Genomic DNA, 25,030 nt, shown 5'->3' on the forward strand with positions numbered 1-25,030 from the left:
TTTTTCCTTTTATAGAACCCCCCTTAATATCTCTTGTAGGGCTGGTTTGGTGGTTACAAATTTGATCAGTTTCTGCCTATTCTGGAAGGTCCTTATCCCTCCATCAATTATGAATGACAGCCTTGCTGGATAAAGGATCCTTGGCTGCGTGTTCTTCTCGGATAGAGCTTTGAAAATACCCTGCCAACCCTTCCTCTCTTGCCAGGTCTGTGTAGATAGGTCTGATGTTATTCTGATATTTTTACCTCTGTATGTAAGGAATCTCTTTGCCCTGGCCGCTTTCAGTACTGTATCCTTGGATCTAATATTTGCGTGGATCCTTGGATCTAAACTATGACGTGATGTGGTGTAGGTTTGCCGTGAATGACCTTGGGAGGGGTCCTCTCTGCCTCTTGGACACAAATGCTTGTTTCCTTTGTCAGATTAGGGAAGTTTTCAGCTTCAATTCGTTCAAATATCTCTTCTAGACCTCACTCTTTCTCCACCCCCTTGGGGATGCCGATGATTCTGACATTGGAACGTTTCATTGAGTCAGTAATCTCCCGTAATCTACATTCTTGAGATTGGATTTTTTTGAGCCAGTTTTCTGTTTTAACTTTGTCTTCTACCATCCCATCCTCCAGTTCACTAATTCATTCTTCTGCCTCATTTACCCCGGTCATCAGAGCATCTAGTTTTGACTGCATTTGATTCATAGCATTTTTAATTTCTGCCAGATTCGCTCTCGTTTCTGCCCTTAGAGATTCTATATTCTCGTTAATATTTTTGTCAATATTTTTTCAAGTCTACACATCATCTTGACCATTGTTACTCTGAACTCCATTTCTGACAGTTTGGTTATATCCATATCCATCAATTCTGTGGCAGAGGCCACAGACTCATTATCTTTTCTTTGCTGGGCGGGATTTCTCTTCCTCCTCATTCTGATGAGGAGAGGTTGTGGGGTTGCCCAGAGCCCAAATTATTGACCAGGACCCAGGCAGTGTACACTTGTTTTATAGGAACCTTAGGGATGTAGGCTTCTTGATTTTTCAGCCTGCTTTCTGTGGGAGGGGCCTGCCACGCTGATATTCAGGCAGCCGTGTTTGTGTAGAGTCGCCCTGTCCCCTGCAATGGGGGACGGGGATGGGCACAATGTGAGCTGGTTTTTCCAGGCTTTTGTTCTCTGGCGGCTTTCCATGGCAGTTTTCTGTGACTCTTCTGAGAGTCAGAGCAGCAGTGGCCGTATCCTAACCTCTGTCTCAGAACAGAGAGATCGCAGTCCGCTCTGCACTGAGAGTCTTGGCCACTTTAACTCTGTTTCTGTTGGTGCTGCTAAAAAAACCCTGCAGCGTCCCGGGTTGTGCGCCCCACAGCCAGTGTCCCAGCCCTTGCTCGTCTCTGTCCTTTGTGTTTCTAACACCGCCAGCTGCCGCCGGTTCCCACGCGCTCCCGAGCTCTCTGTTTCAGTGTGGTTAACCCGCGCTCCGGAGCGCCGGTTTTCAGTCTAGTCACGCGCGCACTCCTGAGCTCCCGGTATCAGTCCAGTTCCAGTGAGCACTCCGGAGCTTCGGTTTTCAGTCTGGTCGCTCGCGCATTCCCAGGCTCACAGTCTCACTCTGCTTTCTCACGGGTGCCGGTCCTTAAGTCCAGCCTGCTCCCCATTGCAAGTGGCTACTGCTTCCCAGTGCCCAAGCAGGGCGGCTCCTTCCCCTTCTGTTTATCTTCTGATATCTGTGCGTGGATTCACGGCTCCCCGCTTCGTAGCTCAATACCCAGCACTGGAGATGTTCATTTGTAGAGATCCAGATATATCTTCCTGCGTCTCAGGCTGATTCCGTGGGTGTCAGGGTGGTCTGGTACAGCTCGATTCAGGGGACCTGCTGAAAAAGGGGCCCCCTACTCCTCCACCATCTTTTCCTCCCTTCTGTGATAGAATTAATTTCTACTGTTTTAAGCCCCCAAGTTTGTGATAATTTGTTACAAAAGCCACAGGAAACTGATGTATTGGCATACTTTGCAGTTGACCAGGGTTAGTTAAGATCTTAAGAATGTGTAAATACTGAAAAGATGATAGTCTCCCTTCTTCCATCCCTATGTTGCCACACACAATTTAAAATAAAATGAATTTAAAATAGTAAAACCCAAATACGCATACTGAAATTAAAATAGTTCCCTTTCAGCTTATAAAATTCTGGAGAGTTCATAAAGTATCATTTGTTCTTTTGTTTTGTTATTAACAGAACAGAAATAATGAGCCACCCTATAGGGTTATTGTGGGGATAAAGTGATACAACATGTGAAAATGCCTCACATGATGCCCATCACTTGGTAAATGAGCTTCTGTATATTTTAGGGTTGGTGATGCGGTAGTGGCAAGGGCATAATGAAGACTTGAGACATACTTTGATTTGTTTCTTGGCGCTCTCTGTTGATTCAGAGGTTCCAGATCTGTGCAGTAGAAACATGAGACACTTGTCCAGATAATTTGAATTAACAGAGCCCTACATTATTCTACCCTACAGCCAGCACTTGGTGCCTCTGAAAGCACTTCATTTTTGTACTGTGGTTTTTCCGCTCACCAGACAAGGTCATTGATGACTTTTTCGGATTCTAGGGCCATGAGGTAAGATGAAGTTGGTGTCACTCCCAAGAAACAGATGGTAATATGTTAATTAACTGGAATTAAAATAAAAACTTTAAAAAAAGAAACAGTAAAATAATTTTCCTTGAGAGGATTAGAGGAAAGTAAGCAAGAACTTTCTCCTTGAGATGTTTCTGGGTTTGTAAGTGGCTGATTGAGTGGCTATGAGCCATGCGTGGGCCTTAGCATTTCTTCCAAATGAGAGCAAAAATAACAGAATTTTGGGGGGAAATTTTTCACGCTGTCAATTATATCTTACCTCCTGGAGAGACTAACCAGATAAACTCCATTGACAATATGTAAAAGAAGCATTTAAGTGCCACTGTGTTGTCCCCAGAGCTTTAGTCACTCATAATACTTCCTCAAGACTATAAAAACATCTCCCAAAATTATTTTACCTTTTTGTTAATTAAAAGAATGCTTTGACCTTTCTCAAACAGCTGCTCCCTAGAAAATTCCTTTTACCTGAAGCCATACTTTACTCTGGTCTTCCAAACAACCTAATTTCTATGCAAACAGGTTTCCTCATACTCATTTGAAAGTTGGGAAAATAACAGGGTTTTTTTGAGCCACAAAGTTATTTTGTGGATTGACTTCCAATTGAATTAGATCAAACAGACTGGGACTCTGATCACTAACATGCATTCACATGTCTGCCTTATCCCTAGGCAAATGCTATACTTTTTTATGTACTCCAACAAATTCTTGGTGTTCCACTTTCTGTATTATAAGTTAAGCATGGGCTCAGTCTTAGTAGAACTTAGTAGCTAGTACAGTCAAGAAGTATACTTGTTATTTATAGCCAGTTTCTGTTCTGATTGGCTCGTGCTCATATTAGATAATTTGGAATATCACCTTTGTTAAACAGCCATACTTCAACACTGATATGTGGAATACGTGGTTATAGAAATACAGAAAGTATTTAGAAAGTACCACAATGTTTGGAAAACATTTCATTTCCTATAATGTGGTGAGTCAAATCTCAGTCTTTGGACGAATGGGAAAACTAATGGGCCATATTATGCTATATAACCATGTAAGTTTGTTTCTCCATTTAGTTCAAATGATAGTTATTGAGAGAGACAACCTGCCACAGGCCCTGAGCTTCCTTGCACATTCTTGGTGGATATACCAAGAATGCAAGGCTTTTACTACTCTTTAATAGAGCATTTATCAGAGTTGTGTTTGCAGCAAGGAATTTTGAGAGATGAGGTACCATCTTCACCAAAAGCAAGGCTGGCTTACATCTGCTTTCTACAAAAGTGGTGACTCCCCAAGCTTAGCATTTCTGTCCTCTAAATGCAACCCATTTTGTTTGCAGGCATCCATCATGAGCATTGCCCTCATGAAACTTGGGAGCATGGGGATCTGAAGCAAGTAACTGTGAAGCTCGCTGCCACTTTTGCTGTGAGTAATAGAGTTCTTTGTTTCCAACCCAGGGGTCTCATGCCTTTTGTCAGCATCCAAGAAATGCTCATTTGTTAGTAAGTACGGTAAAATTTCAAGACCCTACACCGTTCCTGGTACTTTGGAGATATTTCTATTTTTACCCATAAAATAAGTCCTGTAAGTTACGTTATTTTAGATAATTTGTGATCATGATCAGTATAGAATCTTGGGTTTTAGTTCTGCCTCTACTACTAAGTGAATGATCTTGAGTAAGTTTTTATTCCTCTGGGGCTCCTCTATAAAATGAGGGGGTTCAACTAGATCAGTGTTTTTCAAATACCATGTGGCCAGTCATTTCAAGGACCCTTTCATTAGCCCATGAGTGAGGCTGTTGGATACAGTTGGGGTCAGGGATATTGCTGTGTTGACTGGCCTTGGCCTCTACCTTCAGTAGGGCTGCCAGCTGTGCTGTGGTTGCTGTCCCTGGTCAGGGCCTTTCACATTTCCCTTAGCTACCATTTCCTTTGCTATTCTTCTCATACTTCCTAACTTTCTCATGTCCTGTTTCTCAGACAGAAAAATGCAGATAATCAGAATTTTTCCTCTCTGTATCTTGACCCACTGGCTGCTTTCTGGGTACTACTAAGGAAAGAAGAGAAGGCAGGTTTTCTACTCTCAAATTCCCTCTCCTACCTGCCATTGAATCAGTCTTTCCAAGGTTTGACTGCTGGCAAGGCACATAGCCCTGCCTCAGGGACTCTTGCTTTCCAAGACCATGGAATATCTGGCTAAACAAGGAGCAAGAAAAGCTGGCTCTTGCTAAGATGACCAGCTATCCTGATTTTCCTAGGACTGAGGGAGTTCTCAGAACATGAGACATTCATTTTTTTAAACCAGGATAGTCCTGGGCAAACCAGGATAGGTTGGTTGCCTTGCTAAACCTCTAGTTTCATACTTTATGGTATAAAGGTCATGAGGTCCTCAAAGATTAGGGTTTTTAAGTTCAAAAGTCAAGAATTGGACTTTTTCCTTGGATTTTCCTCTAATACCCATATCCCAAGGAAGAAAAAAGAAGAAAACTTAGTGGGGAATGTTGGCTAACATAAAAAGTATTATCCTCTTTAATAACTTACAGACTAACATGTTTTCATTATGATCTTTTTGTAATGAATTCCTAGGTATTAGGGCTAAAAATATTCATGAAAGTGCTTAAAGACCTGATATAGAAAAGAACAAAAACAGAAAGAGGGAGAATGTAGATCCACACAGTAAAAAGCAACTGTTAGGAAATAAAATTAAATATGAATAATAGTGGTTAATTCTGGGTTTTAATTTTATTTGAATATTTATACCTTTTTGTATTTTTAATATGTTTATAATAACCACATATTACTTTTGTAATTGGAAAACCTTCATTAAACAAAGCTTAAAAATGAGAAAGAAGAAAAGATATGTCAAGGTCAAAGTGTCAAAGACTGTGTCACAAAGTATTAGGATTCCATGCTAGAGACGATGGGAATCCATTGGTGAGTTTTAAGCAAGAAGGTAATTTACACGGGATTAGAGAATGTTAAAGATCAGATTTTCAAAGGATCCTGGTGATACATTGGGAGATAGTGCCCTGACTGGGGTATTTGGATGAAATAGAGGTCTTTTGCTTTCAAATTCAAAAATAGCAGAAGGGCAGACCTTCAGGCAGGTGACTTGAGATTGACTTGGGGCAGAGAACCCAGCTCAGTGCCTGCCAAATATTTTCACTTAGGTGAGCATTTCTTTCTCCCACGCAAGTGTGCTGCCCTTTTCTTCATCCAAATCATCTAAAGGTCAGCTAGAGCGCTTGTTGAATTTGTCAGTCTCCATTGCCTCTGAATCTCTGGTAATCTGTAGGTTTCTGTGTTGAGTCACCTTCTTTCTAAAGACAGAGTTTTTAGGAGTTGGAGTTCATGTAATTGGTTGTACTCATTTGTAGTGGCATGCTACTGTAGTGCAATGAGAAATTATGCAAATAAACATGGGATATTTCTTTTTCTTTGTCTTTCTGTCTTTCGCTATGTAAATATATTGGAGTTTGGGACTTTATGTGGTTCTATAACCATTTGCCAAAGGGAGAATTTGAGTAAAAAGAATGTAGAGGGACTTCATCAAAAAGTGTTCATAGCCACATTAATTATTATGACTCAGTACCATCATATGAAGGGAATTATGAATCAGGCTAAGAAGTGCTTCTTAGTTCTCTTCAGTTTCATTTAAGCATGGGATTTCAGGGATTTAAGGTATGTGCTAAGATAACATGCTCTTGGCAACTCTCTGAAACTGTGAATCACAAGGTTTTTCTGAGAGCGTCATTGGTTTCTATCTGTAGAGTTTAACACACATAACTGTATTGCATGGTTCTTTGCTGTTCTGCATTTTCAACATGCAGTGTCCAAAAGGAATTTCCCGTCTGCTGCTTGCATATCATGTTGTTGTCATCTTACTAAAACATAAAATGATTTAAGCTTCACAGCTGTTATTGTTTTCAATGGAGCAGCTGCCCAACACTTTCGGGGACAATGCCAGGTGCACAAGGAGGCTATCCATGCAAATTACAGTGAAAAGTTGAGCAATAATCTGGTGGATTTGATCATCACAGACAACCAGTCTAAATAATTCAGATGCAAATAATGCAAAGTTGTTTTCACTGGCCAGAGCGATGTAGCAAATTGCTTCAGCTCCTTCTCTTGATTTATGTGATTTTGGACTTAGCCTAAGTGATCAATTTAACCAAATTCACAAGAGGGTGAGGTGTGAACCCAAATGACAGTTTAGAAATTTACATTGGGAACCACAGTTCATGCTGGTAGATTCTCTCTTGATAGGAAGATCTATGTGTGAAATTAAGTACTATAATTAGTAATTATAATTATAAAAAAACAAATTAGAAATTTGTTTATAGTGACACCATGAGGAAGGACAATCAGTTATTTTAATCAACAGTGATCCCAGTTATGGAAATAAAACTGCCTAGTGATAGATCCAGGTTTCGAACCCAGAAAACATGACCACAGAGCCACCTAACTATTATAGCATGTTGTCTGGGTCATTTTTTCTTTATTAGTTTTAGTCTTCCTGAATTCTATTTTACACACTTTAATTTTTTAATTTAAATTCAACTAATTAACATATAGTGTATTATTAGCTTCAGAGGTAGAGTTCAGTGATTCATCAGTTGTATATAACACCCAGTGCTCATTACATCACATGCCCTCCTTAATGTCCATCCCCCAGTTGCCCCATCCCCCATCCCCCTCCCCTCCATATTTTGTTTTACACACTTTGATTGCCTTGAGTGTTTTATAAATCTGCATCCCAGATTTGTACATATTTATAAAATCCTGAATCATGTCTTCAAATGGCAATCTCATTCACTGGGCTTCTTCATGTTTCAATTCTCAGATATTAAGCTGTTTGTGAATTTTGGGGGTTCTTTACTTTGGGCCTGGGCACTAGAAACAGATGGAATGGGGGTTTCAGAGAACAATCAGGAGACTGCAGGCATTCAGTAGAAAGAGACATTATTATGGGCTAGGATATGAAAGAGCGGGCACATTCTGCAGGAGGAGAGCCCCAGACACCGTGACTAAATTAATTTGCCTTGGTGAAAAGTTAATGCTACAGAGACACCCAGATAAAGTTGGAAGTGCATGTTGGGGCCAGATTCTTAAATACCAGGATAGTAAGCATGGATGTTTTTTAGCAGGTACTGGGCACCCCTGAGAGCTTTGGTTTAGAGGAATGACATGATCAGTTTAGGACTTGACAAAAAAAAAAAAAAAATTTAACATCATTTCATAGAAGGGAGAGATAGAGAATAGAGCAGAGAGAACAGGGAGAAGGCTACAACAGTAGTCCAGATGGAGGTGAAACCGAAGTGGGCCCCAAGTAAGGTAATAAAGACTGTATTAGTTTCCTCTTGCTGCCGTAACAAATTGGCACAAATTTAATGGCTTAAGCCAACACAAATTTATTCTCTTACAGTACCGGAGGTCAGAAGTCTAAAATAAAAGTGCTTGCAAGGCTATATTTCTTCTGCAAACTTCAGGGAGAAATCTATTTCCTTGTCTTTTCCAGCTGCAAGAGCACATCTGATTCCTTCGCTCATGGCCTCTTCTTCCATCTTCAAAGCCTGTTGTTCCGACCTCTGCTTCCTTTGTTCCATATCCTCCTGCATCGGGTCTTCTTCCTTCCCTCTCATGAGGACCCCTGTGATTCTGTTGGGCCCACCTGTATAATCTGGGATCCTCTCCTCTTCTCAAGATCCTTATTTTAATCACATGTACAAAGTCTTTTATACCATGTAAAGTAATATTCACAGGTTCTGGGGATTGGGATATGGACATTTTGGCGGGGAAGCACATATACAGCCTACTACAGAGATATAAAAATACTCAAGTCTGGCTTCTGTCTCGCACTACTCCCCCTCAAAGACATTGAATTCCAAAAGAATATGATTACTTCTATCCAAACACACCTTCTTTTTTTGCTTTTTTCCTGCTTGTAATTCTGCTCTTTTCTTTGCCTAGAATATCTTTCCTCAATATTGGTGGCCTCAAATCCCAGCTCAGATGCTTGCATCTTCCAAGATCCTTTTGCTATCCACTTCATTCTCTCCCTTTCACCTGTGCATTGAGGAAACAATGCTCACTTTCCTTTATCTTACATTTGCATTTTTTATTGCTCTAATTTTTTAATGAAAACCTTTTATTTTGAAAGAATTTCAACCTTGCAAAAATAGTGTGAAGAATTCTATACACCATTCACCAGCTTCCCCAAATCTCGATAACTTAAGTAGTCATAGCATAATGATCAGAGCCAGAAAATTAGATTGATACACTACCATTAACTAATCCATACCCTTTTTTGAGATTCCAGCAATTATCCTACTATTGTCATTTATCTGGTCTTTTATCTGGCATGCTTCTTTAATTTTCTCCAGTTAGAGACTGTTCTCCAATCTGTTTTCGTGACCTTGAGATTTTGAAGAGCCTGAACAGATATTTTGTAGAATGCCTTTTGTTCTGGGTTTGTCTGACGTTTTCTCATGATTTAATTCAGGCTATATATTTATATATAGCAAGAATATCACAAAGGTAAATGGCCCTTCTCAGTGCCTCATTATCAAGAGGTAAATGAGACCATAAGTATGTTGCATTACTGGTGATGTTTAATCACTAGTTTAGAATGCTCTCTGATAGGTCTCCTATTACTCTTGATACATTTAGCTTTGTATTCTATATATTTTTGGCATAGCATTTTAAGACTGGAGAGGATCAAAGAAACGATTTGTCAATAACACCAAAAGCAACATCGTATCAGGTAATACACACTAAGAACTTATTATGTGCTGAGAACTACATACATCAGTTCACTTACTTCTCAAAATACCTCTATAAAGTAGACACTTTATCAACTCTGTTTTACCTTTTTAGAGAAGATATTCCTAACTGACCTTGGGATGAGGGAATATAACTTGCTCATTTTTTATGCCACATAGAGCCTAGCACAGTGCTTTGCATAAAATAAGGGGTCTGTAAATATTTGTTAAACTGACTTAAACTGAAATTAAATGGAAAACAGAGTGTTCAGATTATGTAATTAAATATATGTCAACAAAGGAGAAGTAATCACGGATAATTATGAAGTACTGAATTTAAGGAAGAGGAATACATAATGGTGATGATTTATTTTCAAACAGGCAAAGCTGAGAAAAAAGATGAAATTGCTGTTGTCCAGAGAGGGTTCAGAGAAAAGACTTGGTGAAAGAATCACATTTAGGGAGAATTGGCAGAAGACAATTCAGGAAAGGAGAAAGGGAGTTAAGTGTAAATAGGGTAAAGAAGCTAGATAGTATAGGGTGATAGCAAGCCGATTTTCAAAACTGGATTGAAAGAAAATTAAATGAGGGTATGCATGGGGGCATTATTAAATACCAGTGGATATTTGGTGGAAACTGTGAAAAATACACATTTTATAAAGTTGTTGAAGGTTCTTGTTTGTTTTATTCTAATATAGCCAACACAGTTATCTATAGTAATGGAAGAGAAAAATGTTAAGGTAAGGCAGAAGAGTGGGTAAACTCCAAACACTAGAATTGAGTATAAAGCACATCGTATATGATTTCTGAGGCAGCACATTTCCCTTCCAGTGTTTGCTAGATTTATATGAAGAATAGCTCTTATTTCTTAACACAAAACCTGAGTGGTTAAAGGGAAAGAGAACTGGCGTTTGAAAAGTGGTCACGTGTTTGTATTTGTGGGCTTATTATAAATATAAAAATGCTTCCCATTGTTCTAAATGTACACCCTTTCTGGCTTTATCTATCTTCCAATTTTATAACAAAGAGATCAGATCATTGGACCAGAACTCAGATCGGGTTCCTATTCTTAGCGTCACCACTAACTGTGTAGTGCAACAGGGAAACTTTCAGGCTCTGTGTGCCTTGGTTTTCTCACCTCGAAATGGAGAGATTGGCTAAATGATCCCAATTATGCCCTCTGGAACGAAAACACTATAGATGGTTCTATTGTTTGGGGGATGCTAGCTAAATAACTGGTTTGCATTTCATACAAATTTTATTTACTGAATGATTTGACATATGTAATTGCTTCCTTAAACGCAGGTTTTCTAGAGAAAATATGTAAGTGGAGAGATTCATTGCCAGAGCTACATAACATGGTAACTGTGGAATCAACAGTTACAAGAATAGCTTTTTATTTAAAACAAGCTTCGCATTTTCCATTTGTTTGGGATTTTCTTGGTAGTGTTCAGGATGGCCCTTGCCAATTAGTTCTCACTCCCGAGTTCCTGGATGAGCTGCTTCTGTGTGAGAGATTGGTCTTTAAAGCCCAAGGCAGCCGGGAAGAAGGATATTGAAGCTGGAGTGCCCAGCAATCTTTCAAAGGGGACAGATGGAGACGGGTAACTAAACACGGGAGGATCCTGACAAAGGAATGAAATTAATTTGGATGGAACCCCTGGAGATTAGATAGAGTTAAATAGTCTAACAGTAGGAGGCTTATTTTGCAGCCAGAAGTAGTTTTCTTCCGAAAGAAGAGTCTTTTACACTGGGAAACATTCTTTCTTCTTCCATGGCAATCTCTGTTTGGAGTCTTTATTCTTGCCTCCCCCTCCTCAATTTTGTCTTTCTCTGCTCCCGCCTTCATTCTCTCTCTTCCTTTCTTTTTAACACATCCTTTCATGATGAGATTAATTTGTTTACGCGGACAAGGGGGAGAATGAAAGTTTGCATACTGGTAGGAGCAGGCTTCCTTTCCCAGTGCACAGTGGCAGCTGAAAACATGGCACTCTCCTTTCTGCCTGGTGGAGGCTGTCAGCAACAAAAAAATGACATCTCATCTGAAAACAAAGGGAAGGCTTCAGATCTTTTAAAATTCTAACTAATCAAAATCCTGTTGAGGTGAGGATAGGGGAGTGTGTGTGTGTGTGTGTGTGTGTGTGTGTGTGTGTGTGTACACTGACCCACAGTCCTGAGGGACTGTCATGGGCAGTCTCTGCAGAGGAGTCAGACAGTAATAAGGCTCTGATGAGGACTGATGCCATGGTGATGGAGAGTGTGAGAAAGCACACAGGAGCTCTGTTGTTGCCAAGAGGTATCTTGAAGGAAGGGAGATAGCCTGAATGGAATATAATTCTCAAGTAGTGCCGTTTTGATACTGCCAAGTTCATATTCCCAGGAAGCGGGAGTCTGGAGTAGAAGTCTAAAAATCTCAATAGTCACTTAAGGTCTGTTCCTTATTGGTGTGTAGTCCTGAGCAAGCTACTTAAACTCTCTGAGTCTTGGTTTCCTAAAATGAAATTGGAATGATCATATTTCTTATGGGTTTTTTTTTTTTTTTTTTGGAAAGGCATAAAATAGATCATCTTTGTGCTGGTCTTAGAGAGCTGTGTGATATGAAATGCAACCTTGAGCATTAAATTGCCATCTGTAAAATGGGAATAATGACACTTAGAGGGTTTTGAAAGAATTTAATGAGATAACAGAGCCTGGTATAGGAAAATGCTTAATACTTGTTCATTCCCTTACTTTCCCTTGCGTGTTGGTTATCTTGGATATTTGGGATGTAACAACAACTTAGTTTGTATTACCGACCTTTGATACTAGTTTAAAACCATAGTTAAATGTTTGAACTTGCTGAAAAATCACATAACGCATTCTAAAGTAAAATGAAGAGTATTTAATGTGATTCGCTGTGTTTTATATTATCAGTCATTGATATAGCTAATTCAGAATTGACTTTATATGCACAGATGATTAGCAGAAAAAAAAGTATACAATTATATGATCTCATCAACTTTCATTATAACCAACTGGTGCCATATGGGCACTCACCAGTTAGAATAGACTGAAACAGGGGTTCGGAGGCACCCTCCTATGACATGCCAGACATTAATTCTTAAATTGCTGGATCCTATGGAGTTTTAAGGGTCTGGGGTAGAGTTTGGGGAAAACAGGAAGTCCTTGATGGGGTTTGGGACATGAATCTTTATTAACTATTATAAATAAAGTATTTTGAAATTTTAAAAAGTGGAGGACTGAACCCACGCAGACAGACTGAGTATCCCTGCTCATCCAGAACCCCACAATAATCTCATGTAAACAAATAAAAATATTCTAACACCACCCCTTTTTTCTCCAAACACCAACTCGCAACCAAATTATTATATTGATCGGCAAATTTCTGAATGGGGTTTCAAGTCACTGAAACTTATTCTTTCAGTAAGCCAACAGAATGGGGGCAAAACAGGGGAAATCCTTTTAGGTGGAATCTCAGAATACGTATGGAACACATGGCTTGGGCTAAAAAATATACATATACATACCCTTCTTTTGACACTTCTTTTGATACTCTTCCATTAACTAGGAATCAGTTTCTATAAGTAGTCCTGTGAAGTCTAAACCTATCAATCATTCCATTTTAGAAGGATTTATTTAGTTTGTTATGCTGAGAACCTGTGGACCCTCCTAGGAATTAGGATGTGTAGAGAGAAAAGAGATTATTTTGAAGGATGGTTTACTTTAGAAGTGGGTAGACATGGTGGTGCACTACATTCAGGCGTTTGGGTATTCATGAAGCACTCCTGAAGTTACTGGCTGCCTGAGAGTTATGAAAAAGAATTCCCAAGAAGTAGGAGGTATCAAGCCCTTCTCCCTGATGGCTGACCCTTTGTATACGTACTGTGCTTTGGGCATATGTAGCATCAAATGCTAACATGGGCTCTGGCATTAGAAGGAGACTGGTCAAATGCACATGACAGTTCTTGTGCTGGGCAGTGCTGTCTGCAAACACAGAAGAAGGAATGGAATTAAAAGATAGCCAAGTGTTATTTACCTCTAATTGCAAATGCAAGCATGCACTCCCCTGTGACATTCAATAAGCCATGAGCCTGTGTTCAGAGGAAGGTCACTTGAAGGGAAGGGAGCCTAAGAAAGAAAGAAGACAGAGTCACATAGAGCTCTAAGCATAGTTTCAGTGGGTATCTCTTGGAAGATAGTGAATAGCTAACTCATCAACACTAATTCTTGAACCAATGACTTGGTCTGCTTGGAGGGCAGGATCACATGAAGAAGAAAACTTGCTCAGCAAAAGAGAACTGCTAGGATTGTAGCTCAAGGCACACAATTTCCAGCTAAAGTCCTTAGGAAACATAGATACTACTTTAATTTTGCAACTGAAGTAAGCGGTCATGAACAATGTTTATAGTTTTAAAGTTTTATTATGCTATCTTCTTTCTTTATCCAGAATTCCTAAAAACAGAATATTCTGGTTAATGAAATTTTTTAAAGGAATTGCCTTTAGCGCTATATATAGATCAACAATTATTAAGAATTAAATATAATAAAATATACTTAATAGTCTAGTAGTTCCTTTGTGATTTAAGAAACTCTAGAAGAACTCATCCTTTCTAAAGTTCATGAAGGGCACCAAGTTTAGGATGTCAAATATGGTTCTTAATCTGATGTCACCATAAGAATATACTTGAGAAATTGGTTGAACTGATTTTTAAATGGTTTTAGCTAGAATTTTTTTTTTTTTAATTTCTCAAACCTCAAATGTAAAAACTGAATAAAAATAATGAAAATCAAATTATCTCCGTGTAAATATGCATTTATATAAAATGCATACATATCACTTTAACATCTATGCTGAATAAAGATGTTTTTTTTCCCCAGAATTTTCAGTTTTGAGCTTATTTGACCTAAAAATGGCTTTGAACATGATTTAAGATGCAGTATTTTCTGATTTCTTTTACTAGAGTAATATAAGAATAATCAATAAAGAAGAGTTTCTCAACAGAACTCAGAGTATATAATAAACTGACTTCTTTTTTTTTTAATCATTTTTTATTTTATTACGTTAGTCACCATACAGTACATCCCCGGTTTCCGATGTAAGGCTCGATGATTCATTACTTGCGTATAACACCCAATGCACCATGCAATACGTGCCCTCCTTACTACCCATCACCTGTCTATCCCATTCCCCCACCTCCCTCCCCTCTGAGGCCCTCAGTTTGTTTCTCATAGTCCATAGTCTCTCATGTTTCATTCCCCCTTCTGATTACACCCCCCTTTCTTTATCCCTTTCTTCCCCTACCGATCATCCTAGTTCTTATGTTCCATAGATGAGAGCAATCATATGATAGTTGTCTTTCTCTGCTTGACTTATTTCACTTAGCATTATCTCCTCCAGTGCCGTCCATGTTGCAGCAAATGTTGAGAACTCGTTCTTTCTGATAGCTGAGTAATATTCCATTGTATATATGGACCACAACTTCTTAATCCAGTCATCTGTTGAAGGGCATCTCAGCTCCTTCCACGATTTAGCTATTGTGGACAATGCTGCTGTGAACATTGGGTGAACATTGCTGTGAACATGGCCCTTCTCTTTACTACATCTGTATCTTTGGGCTAAATACCCAGTAGTGCAATGGCTGGATCATAGGGTAGCTCAATTTTTAACTTTTTAAGGGACCTCCACACTGTTTTCCAGAGTGGCTGTACCAACTTGCATTCCCACCAACAATGTAGGAGGGATCCCCTTTCTCCACATCCTCTCCAACAACTGTTGTTTCTTGCCTTGTCTATTTTTGCCATTCTAACTGGCGTAAGGTGGTATCTCAGTGTGGTTTTGATTTGAATTTCCTTGATGGCTAATGATTTTGAACATTTTTTCATGTGTCTGTTAGCCATTTGTATGTCTTCATTGGAAAAGTGTCTGTTCATATCTTCTGCCCATTTTTTATTTGTTTATTTGTTTCTCGTGTATTGAGTTTGAGAAGTTCTTTGTAGATCTTGGATACCAGTCCTTTATCTGTAGTGTCATTTGCAAATATCTTCTCCCATTCCATGGGCTGCCTCTTAGTTTTTCTGACTGTTTCCTTGGCCGTGCAGAAACTTTTAATCGTGATGAAGTCCCATAAATTCATTTTATCTTTTGTTTCTCTTGCCTTTGGGGATGTATCATGAAAAAGGTTGCTTTGGCCAATGTCGTAGAGGTTGCTGCCTATGTTCTCCTCTAGAATTTTGATGGATTCCTGTCTCACATCGAGGTCTTTCATGCATTTGGAGTTTATCTTTGTGTATGGTGTGAGAGAGTCGTCAAGTTTCATTCTTTTGCGTGTAGCTGTCCAATTTTCCCAGCACCATTTATTGAAGAGATTGTCTTTTTCCCACCGGATGTTTTTTCCTGCTTTATCAAATATTAGTTGCCCAAAGAGCCGAGGGTCCATTTCTGGGCTCTCTATTCTGTTCCATTGGTCTATGTGTCTGTTTTTGTGCCAGTACCATGCTGTCTTTGTGATCCCAGCTTTGTAGTACAGCTCGAAATCCGGCATTGTGATTCCCCCAGCTTTGTTTTTCCTTTTCAACAGTTCCTTGGAGATTCGGGGCCTTTTCTGGTTCCATACAAATTTAAGGGCTGTTTGTTCCAGTTCTTTGAAAAATGTCCTTGGTATTTTGATCGGGATAGCATTGAAAGTGTAGATTGCTCTGGGTAGCATGGACATTGTAACTATGTTAATTCTTCCGATCCATGAGCATGGAATATCTTTCCATCTTTTTATGTCTTCCTCAATGTCTTTCAAGAGTGATTTATAGTTTCTAGAATATAGGTCCTTTACGTCTCTGGTTAAGTTAATTCCAAGGTAACGTATGGTTTTTGGTGCTATTGTAAATGGGATGGATTCCCTAATTTCTCTTTCTTCGGTCTCATTATTCGTGTATAGAAATGCAACTGATTTCTGAGCATTGATTTTGTATCCCGCCACGTTACTGAATTGCTCTATAACTTCTAATAGTTTGGGAGTGGCTTCTTTTGGGTTTTCCATATAGAGTATCATGTCATCTGCGAAGAGAGACATTTTGACTTCTTCTTTGCCGATTTGAATACCTTTGATCCCTTTTTGTCATCTGATTGCTGTTGCAAGGACTTCTAGTACTATGTTGAATAATAGTGGCGAGAGTGGGCATCCTTGTCGAGTTCCTGATCTTAAGGGAAAGGCTTTCAGCTTTTCCCCATTGAGAATAATATTTGCAGTAGGCTTTTCATAGATGGCTTTTATGAGATTGAGAAATGTACCCTCTATTCCTACACTCTGAAGGGTTTTAATCAGGAAAGGATGCTGTGATACATCATATCAACAAGAAAAGACTCAGGAACCATATGATCCTCTCAATTGATGCCGAAAAAGCACTTGACAAAATAAACTGACTTCTAAGCATTCAATTAGTGTGACTATGTTTGCTTAGAAGAAACCTGCTTCCACATAAAAAGGTTATTTTTTAAATGGAGGTAAATTTGCATATAGTGAAATATATGGATCTTTAGTGTTACAGTTTGATGAATTTTGACATGTTTATACACCTCTGTAACTACCACTTTAATGAAGATATAGAACATTTTTCCCACTTGAGAAATTTCCCTTACGCGCTTTGCCAGTCAGTGCCTGCTACTTTCTCTATCTCCAAGGCAAGCGCTATTCTGATTCCTATCAACATAGATTAGCTTTCTGTATTCTAGTACTACATGTCTGGTAGATTAAAGATGACCACATATTCTTTGACACTTTTTCCATCAGGAGGTGGGATCTGTATCCCCTCATTTTAAATACAGGAGGACTCTATAAAAACTTAACTAATAGAAATGGTGGAAGTTGTGCTGTGCCGACTTTCAGGCCCATGCTTTATGAGATGGGCAGTTTCTGAATCTTGGGACACTCTGAGAACCCAGCTAGCATATTGTGAAGAAGTCCAAGTAGCCCATAGAAAAATCCGTATGGAAAGAGACTGAGGACCTTAAACAACAGCCCTGGCTGAGTTTCAATATCCAGCACCAATTTGCCAGCCATGTGAGTGAGCTATCTTGAAAGTGTGACCGTCCCGTTGGAGCTGCCCAGCTGACATTGTATGTACTGGAGATGGGATATTCACAATGATCTGTGCCCAAATTGCGGATCTGAGAGCAAAATATCTAATTTTAATTTCTTTAAACCATTAAGTTTTGGAATAGTCTATAACACAATAGATAACTAGAAAATTGCATAAATTGAATTCTACCATATGTACTTTTTAAAATATGACTTCTTTAACTCAAAAAATTTTTAAAGTTTTAAATTTTTAAAGATATATCCATTTCATTTTGGATATCCATTTATGCATTAGTATTTAGTTCCTTTTTATTGCTCAGTAGTATCCCATTAAATTACTATACAACAAATTGTTTATCCTTTGATGTTGAAGGTTATTTGGGTTGTTTCCAGTTTTTGCATCTTATGAATAATGTTTCTGTGAACACTCATATACAGTTTGTGTGTGGACCTATGTTTTCATATCTCTTGGGTAGATACCCAGGAATGGGATTAGAGTCAAATGGAGAGTATATGTTTAACCTTATAAGAAACTGCCAAATCTTTTTTCAAAGCCATTACATAATTTTATAGATCTATGAGCAGTGTATGAGAATTATTTCTCTACATACTTTGCTACATTCAGTATTGTCAGTCTTTTAAATTTTAACCATTCTGGTGGGTGTGTAGTGATACATTATTGTTCTTTTAATCTGCATTTTTTTTAAGTTTTTATTTAAATTCCAGTTAGTTAACATACAGGATTATATTGGTTTCAGATATACAATATAATAACTCAATTCTTCCATATATCACCTGGTACTCATCATGACAAGTGCACTCCTTAATCTCCATCACCTATTTAACCCATCCCTCCACACCCTCCTCTCTGGTAACCATTGCTCCCTATAATTAAGAATTAAGAGTCTGTTTCTTAGTTTTTCTCTCTCTTTTTTTTCCCCTTTGCCCTTTTGTTTCTTAAATTCTACGTAAGAGTGAAATCATATGGTCTTTGTCTTTCTTTGATTTATTTCACTTAGCATTATATTCTTTAGTGCCACTCATGTTATTGCAAATGGCAAGATTTCATTCTTTTTCCTGGCTGAATATATTCCATTGTGTGTGTGTATATATACCACATCTTCTTTATCCATTCATCAGTCAATGGACACTTGGGCTAACTTCTATATCTTGGTTATTGTACATAATACTGCTGTAAACATAGGGGTGCATGTATCCTTTTGAATTAGTGTTTTGTATTCTTTGGGTAAATACCCACTGGTGTGATTGCTGGATCATAAGATAGTTATGTTTTTAACTTTTAATGTTTTATTTTTTTTATTTTTATTTTTATTTTTATTTTTTTTTAAGATTTTATTTATTCATTCGACAGAGACAGAGACAGCCAGCGAGAGAGGGAACACAAGCAGGGGGAGTGGGAGAGGAAGAAGCAGGCTCATAGCAGAAGAGCCTGATGTGGGGCTCGATCCCATAACGCCGGGATCACACCCTGAGCCGAAGGCAGACGCTTAACCGCTGTGCCACCCAGGTGGCCCTTAACTTTTAATGTTTTAAATGCATTTTCTTAATGAGGAAAGATGCTGAGCACTTTTCTTTTTTTTTTTTTTAAAGATTTTATTTATTTATGTGACAGAGAGACAGCCAGCGAGAGAGGGAACACAGCAGGGGGAGTGGGAGAGGAAGAAGCAGGCTCACAGCGGAAGAGCCCGATGTGGGACTCGATCCCGGATCGCCAGGATCACGCCCTGAGCTGAAGGCAGACGCTTTTAACGACTGTGCCACCCAGGCGCCCCGCTGAGCACTTTTCTATGTGCTTATTGGCCATTTATATTCTTCATTTGAGAAGTATTGGTATAAATATTTTTCCTATTTTTAACTGGGTTGTTTGTCTTTTTATTATTGGTTTGTAGGAGTTATTTGTATATCCTGTTATGAGATTTTCATATATAGGTTTTGTGAATATATTCCCCTGCTTTGTGTCTTACCTACTCATTTTATTAATATGTCTTTTTAAAAGATTTTTTTTTTGTTTATTTGACAAAGAGATAGAGCCAGAGAGCACAAGAAGGGGGGATGGCAGAGGGAAAAGAAGAAGCAGGCTCCCCACTGAGCAGGGAGCCCTATGCGGGGCTCAATCCGAGGACCTTGGGATCATGACCTGAGCGAAGGCAGACACTTAACTGACTCATCCACTCAAGCACCCCTTATTAATGTCTTTGAGCAGAAAAGTTTTATTTCAATGCAGTCCAATTTATCATTTTTTTATGATTAGAGCTTTCTGTGTCTTGTCTAAGAAATTTATCCTACCCTAAGGCTATGAAGATATTCTATATTTTCTTTTAGAAGCTTCACAGTTTATATTTTAGGCCAATGATCCAATTTAAATTTTGTGTACACTGTGAGATAGTGGTGTTTCTTTTTTTTCCCAGCTAAATATGCAGTTGCTTCAGCACCATTAATTGAAAAGAATTTTTGTTATTCATTGGATTGTTTTAATGTCTCTGTGGAAGATTAATTACTTGTGTATGTTTTTGCCTCTTTTTAGACTCTCAATATATTTTGTTGATCTAATTTCCCTACCCTATATCTATACCACACTGTCTTGATTAATGTAGCTTTATAGCAAGTCTTGAAATCAGTAATATAAGTCCTCCAACTTTATTCTTTTTTTCAAGGTTGTTTTTGCTATTACATATATTTTTATATTTGCATACACATTTTAAAGGCAGCTTGTCAGTATCTAGGTAAAAAAAAAAAAGCTTTCATGCATTTTTATTGGGCTTGTGTTAAATCCATAGGTCAACATCTTAGCAATATGGTCTTCTAGTCCATGAACATGGTATAGCTCTCTATTTTTTCAGATATTTAATTTCTCTCGTTAACATTGTTTTCAGTGCAGAGGTTTTGAGAATCTTTCACTACATTTTTAATGATGTGATTTTAATTAATTATTCCAAAGTAGGTATTGAGCATCTGTGTTTCATGCACTGTTTTAGGTGCTTCGGACACAGGATCAGCAAATCCCTTGCTTTCATTCTAGAATGTAAGACATAAAACAAAAACAAATAAGCAATATAGTTTTACATGTTAATAAAGATTATAATGGAAATAATCCCCTGTAAGAATAGAGAGTAATGACTGGGTGCTTCTTCTTCTTTTTTTTTTTTTTTTTTAGAAAGGGAGAAAGAGGGTGGGAAGGGGCAGAGGGAGAGAGAGAATCTTAAGCAGGCTCTGTGCTCCATGCCCAGCACAAAGCCTGATGTGGGACTCCATCTTACAACCCTGAGATCATGACCTGAGCTGAAATCAAGAGTCTGATGCTTAACCAACTGAGCCACCCAGGTACTCCTGAATGGGTGCATTTTTGATGGAGTAGTCAGGAAGCATTTCTCTGAGAAAGTAACAATTCAACAGAGGGCTAAATGATGTTAAGGGGCAAGTCCTAGTGAAAATTTAAAGAGTCTTATAGGCAAAAGGTTCACAGGCAGAAATACACTTGGTGTATCTCACCAATAGCAAGATTTGCTGGTAATTTTGCAATGTGATTTTGAGATATCCTCATCTGATTGCTTCTATTTTCTCAAGGAGTAAGAATTGAGATAATCATTTGAGAAAGCATGCAATAGATGTTGAAGAGAGGAGAAATTGTACAATAGTTCTTTTGAGGAGTGAGAGAGCAATTATACAAGATAAATGTAGTAGTATTTTCTTGGGCATTTTGAAATCTGGATTATAAATTGAAAAGTAATGATTGTGAATTTTGCTGCAGCCAAATTCGTCTGTTAGAGAATGGATGTAGAGCTGGTATGGAGTTGTATTTCACTAGCACTGAAATTTTTTTTTTCCTTTTACTGGCAGGAGTGCCAGAGAAGGCACTCTTCTCTGGGGGAAGAGAGTGGAGAGTACATGCAATGAAATGATTGCAGTGATGTTTTATGGAATCCAAAGGGGAAGATGAGGGGAAGAGAGTGGAGAGTACATGCAATGAAATGATTGCAGTGATGTTTTATGGAATCCAAAGGGGAAGATGAGGGGAAGAGAGTGGAGAGTACATGGAATGAAATGATTGCAGTGATGTTTTATGGAATCCAAACTGAGAGAAGTGAGAATATAAAGGGAATAAGAGAATTTTAAAATGTGCCAATGGACTTGAGATCCAAACATTTTTGCGGTTAGGATATTAAAATACATGCATCCCTGGTTTTATAGCACTTCACTTTATCATACTTCACAGATACTGAATTTTTTTACAAGTTGAAGGTTTGTGTCAACCCTGCATTGAACAAGTCTAGTGCTATTTTTCCAATTGCTTTTGCTCACTTTGTGTCTGTTTGTCTCATTGTGGCAATTCTGCCAGTGTTTCAAACTTTTTCATTAGTATTATATTTGTTATAATTTGTAATCAGTGATCTTTGATGTTACTCTTGTAATTGTTTTGGGGGCACCATGAGCCATGCCTGTGTAAGATGGCAAAGTTAATCGATAAATGTTGTGTTTTGACTGCTCCACCAACCAGCCATTCCCCCGTCTTCCTATCTCCGTGGGCCTCCCCATTTCCTGAAACACAATGGAATTGAAATTCAACCGATTAATAACCCTTTAATGGCCTATAAGTATTCAAGTGAAAGGAAGAGTCACATGTCTCTCACTTTAAATCAAAAGCTAGAAATGATTAAGCTTAGTGAGAAAAGTATGTCAAAAGCTGAGATGGGCAAAAGCTAGACCTCTTGTGCCAAACAGTTATTCAAATTGTGAATGCAAAGGAAGAGTTCTTGAAGGAAAATAAAAGTGCTCCTCTAATGAACACAAGAAGGGTAAGAAAGTGAAACAGCCTTATTGCCGATATGTAGAAAGTTTTAATGGTCTGGATAGAAAATCAGACCAGCCTTAACATTTCCTTAAGCCAAAGCCTAATCCAGAGAAAGGCCCTAACTTTCTTTAGTTCTATGAAGGCTGAGAAGTGAGGAAACTACAGGAGAAGAGTTTGAAGGTAGCAGAGGTTGTTTCATGAAATGTAAGGAAAGAAGCTGCCTCTATGACATAAAAATGCAAGGTGAAGCAAGTGCTGATGTAGAAGCTACAGCAAGTTACCCAGAAGATCTAGCTACGATACTTCATGAAAGTGCCTATGCTAAACAACAGACTTGGATTTAGATGAAATAGCTTTATAGTCATAGAAGATGCCATCTAGGAATTTCATAGCAAAAGCTTTAAAAACAGGCTTACTCTCTTGTTAGGAGCTAATGAAACTGTTGACTTTGAGTTGAAGCCAGAACCCATTTACCATTCCAAAAATTCTAGGACCCTTATGAATGATGCTAAATGTACCCTGCCTATGCTCTATGAATAGAACAACAAAGCCTGAATAACAGCAATCTGTTTACAACATGGTTTACTGAATATTTTAAGCCCATTGTTGAGAACTGCTCAGAAAAAAGATTCCTTTCAAAAGGCTATTGCTCATTGACAATGTCTGATTACCCAAGAGCTCTGATGGAGATGTACAATGAGATTAATGTTTTCATTCCTGCTAACACAACATTCATTCTGAAGTCCCTGAATCAAGGAGTTATTTTGACTTTAAGTCTTACTGTTTAAGAAATACATTTCATATGGCTATAGCTGCCATAGATAATGATTCCTCTGATGGATCTGGGCAAAGTAAATTGAAAACCTTCTGAAAAGGATTCACCATTCTAGATGCCATTAAGAACATTCATGATTCCTGGGAAGAAGTCAAATATCAACATTAACAAAAGTTTGGAAAAAGTTTATTCTAACCCTCATGGGTGACTGTGAGGGGTACAGTACGGCAAGAGGAGGAAGTAAGTGCAGATGTGATGGGAATAGTAGGAGAATTAGAAGTGGAGTCTGAAGATGGGACTGAATTACTGAATTCTCATGATCAAATGAAGAGATGAGGAGTTACTTTTTTTTTTTTTTAAGATTTTATTTATTCATTTGACAGAGAGAGAGACAGCCAGCGAGAGGGAACACAGGCAGGCAAAGTGGGAGAGGAAGAAGCAGGCTCCCAATGGAGGAGCCCAATGTGGGGCTCGATCCTAGGACTCCGGGATCACGCCCTGAGCCGAAGGCAGACGCTTAACGACTGAGCCACCCAGGCGCCCCGATGAGGAGTTACTTCTTATGGATGAGCAAAGAGAGTCTTGAGATAGGATCTACTGGTGAAGGTGCTGTGAAGACTGTTGAGATGACAACAAAGGATTTAGAATATTACATAAACTTAGTTGATAGAGCAGTGGCAGGGTTTGAGAGAATTTAATTTTGAAAGTGTTCTACAGTAAGTAAAATGCTATCAAACAGCATCGCATGCTACAGAGAAATCATTCATGAAAGGAAGAGTCAGTTGATGCAGCAGACTTCATTGTTGACTTGTTCTAAGAAATTGCCATAGTTAACCCACCTTTAGCAGTCACCACCCTGATCAGTCAGCAGCCATCGACACTGAGGCAAGCCCCTCCATCAGCAAAAAGATTATGACTTGCTAAAAGCTCAGATGATGGCTAGCATTTTTTTTTAGCAATAAAGTATTTTTAAATTGAGGTTTGTACTTTGTTTTTTAGACATAATGCTATTAAACACTTAATAGACTATATATAGTATAAATATAATTTTTATATGGACTAGGATACCAAAAAATTCATTTGATTTGGCTTGCTGTGATATTCACTTAATTGTGGTAATCTGGAACTAAACTTGCAGTATCTCAAACTGTACATGATCTGGAAAGATAGAAAGTAGTAGAGTAAGCTGTTGAATAAAGATTTTGGAAGTGATGCAGTGAGTAATTGTTAATGAAAACTTCTGAGACATAACCTTGAGATTGGACTGCTTAAGTGGAAAGGACGAAAAAAAAATGTTGGAAATAAGGAAGTCAATGAATGAGAGGCCTGAGTGTTAAATGGATATCACCATGAATATAGAGCTCGCTAAGAATGACGACAGAAGTAATGGTGGAGAGTAATAGTGGAGTGGACAACAAATGAGAGGAGAGGGATCCAAAGGTTGGTGGTGCCTATAGCGTCACCATCTGTATCACTGTAGAATGATATCCTAGGATACAGTCTAATGGACTATGCTTCAAATATTTGAGGTTTTTTTATGGAAGGTGTGAAGAAAGGACATTTTCTACAAGCAGCAATGAAGATCAGAGACACTAACTTGATATCCAGGCCTGTGATGTCACATGGAATATGAGAGAAAAAAGCAGCCATTTGTGAGGAGGCAGGCAGCATATTCAGGGAGTAGCTAAATTTTTGTTAGATGAAAAAGTTGGAATTAATATCTCGGAGAGTTAGAAGCTCTAGAGGAGTGTTGGAAGATTGAGTTTCAGAGAGTACAGTGCAAAAGTTTGGAAGGTCAAAGATTTTGGATTAGGGAACAGACAGCTGTATCAAGTACTGTGTGGTTATGAGGACAGGCTGAGAATTTTGGACTTCAGGCAGTGCCTAAGAGGCATAACGAGTTTCCTTCAAGTACTCTCAAGGGCAAGGGTGTGGTCAGTTCTGATCATAGCTTCCTTCTCAGGATTAGTGTTTTGTGCCGTTTGTGCTAGTGAGACAGGTAGTGTCA

General features: G+C 38.5%; 1 long non-coding RNA gene across 2 annotated transcripts in view; it reads left to right on the top strand.

The window, feature by feature from the left end:
• Window positions 1–25,030, top strand: part of LOC148107488 (uncharacterized) — a 349,000-nt gene that overhangs the window by 83,051 nt on the left and 240,919 nt on the right. For both annotated transcript variants that reach the window (XR_015722229.1, XR_015722230.1), the window contains exon 2: window positions 3,945–4,030. This is a non-coding gene — a long non-coding RNA (uncharacterized LOC148107488). The remainder of the gene's footprint in view (window positions 1–3,944; window positions 4,031–25,030) is intronic.

This window comes from Ursus americanus, chromosome 29, assembly GCF_024610735.1.
Source record: "Ursus americanus isolate L20-20 chromosome 29, mUrsAme1.1.p, whole genome shotgun sequence".
In the NCBI taxonomy this organism is placed as follows: Eukaryota; Metazoa; Chordata; class Mammalia; order Carnivora; family Ursidae; genus Ursus; species Ursus americanus.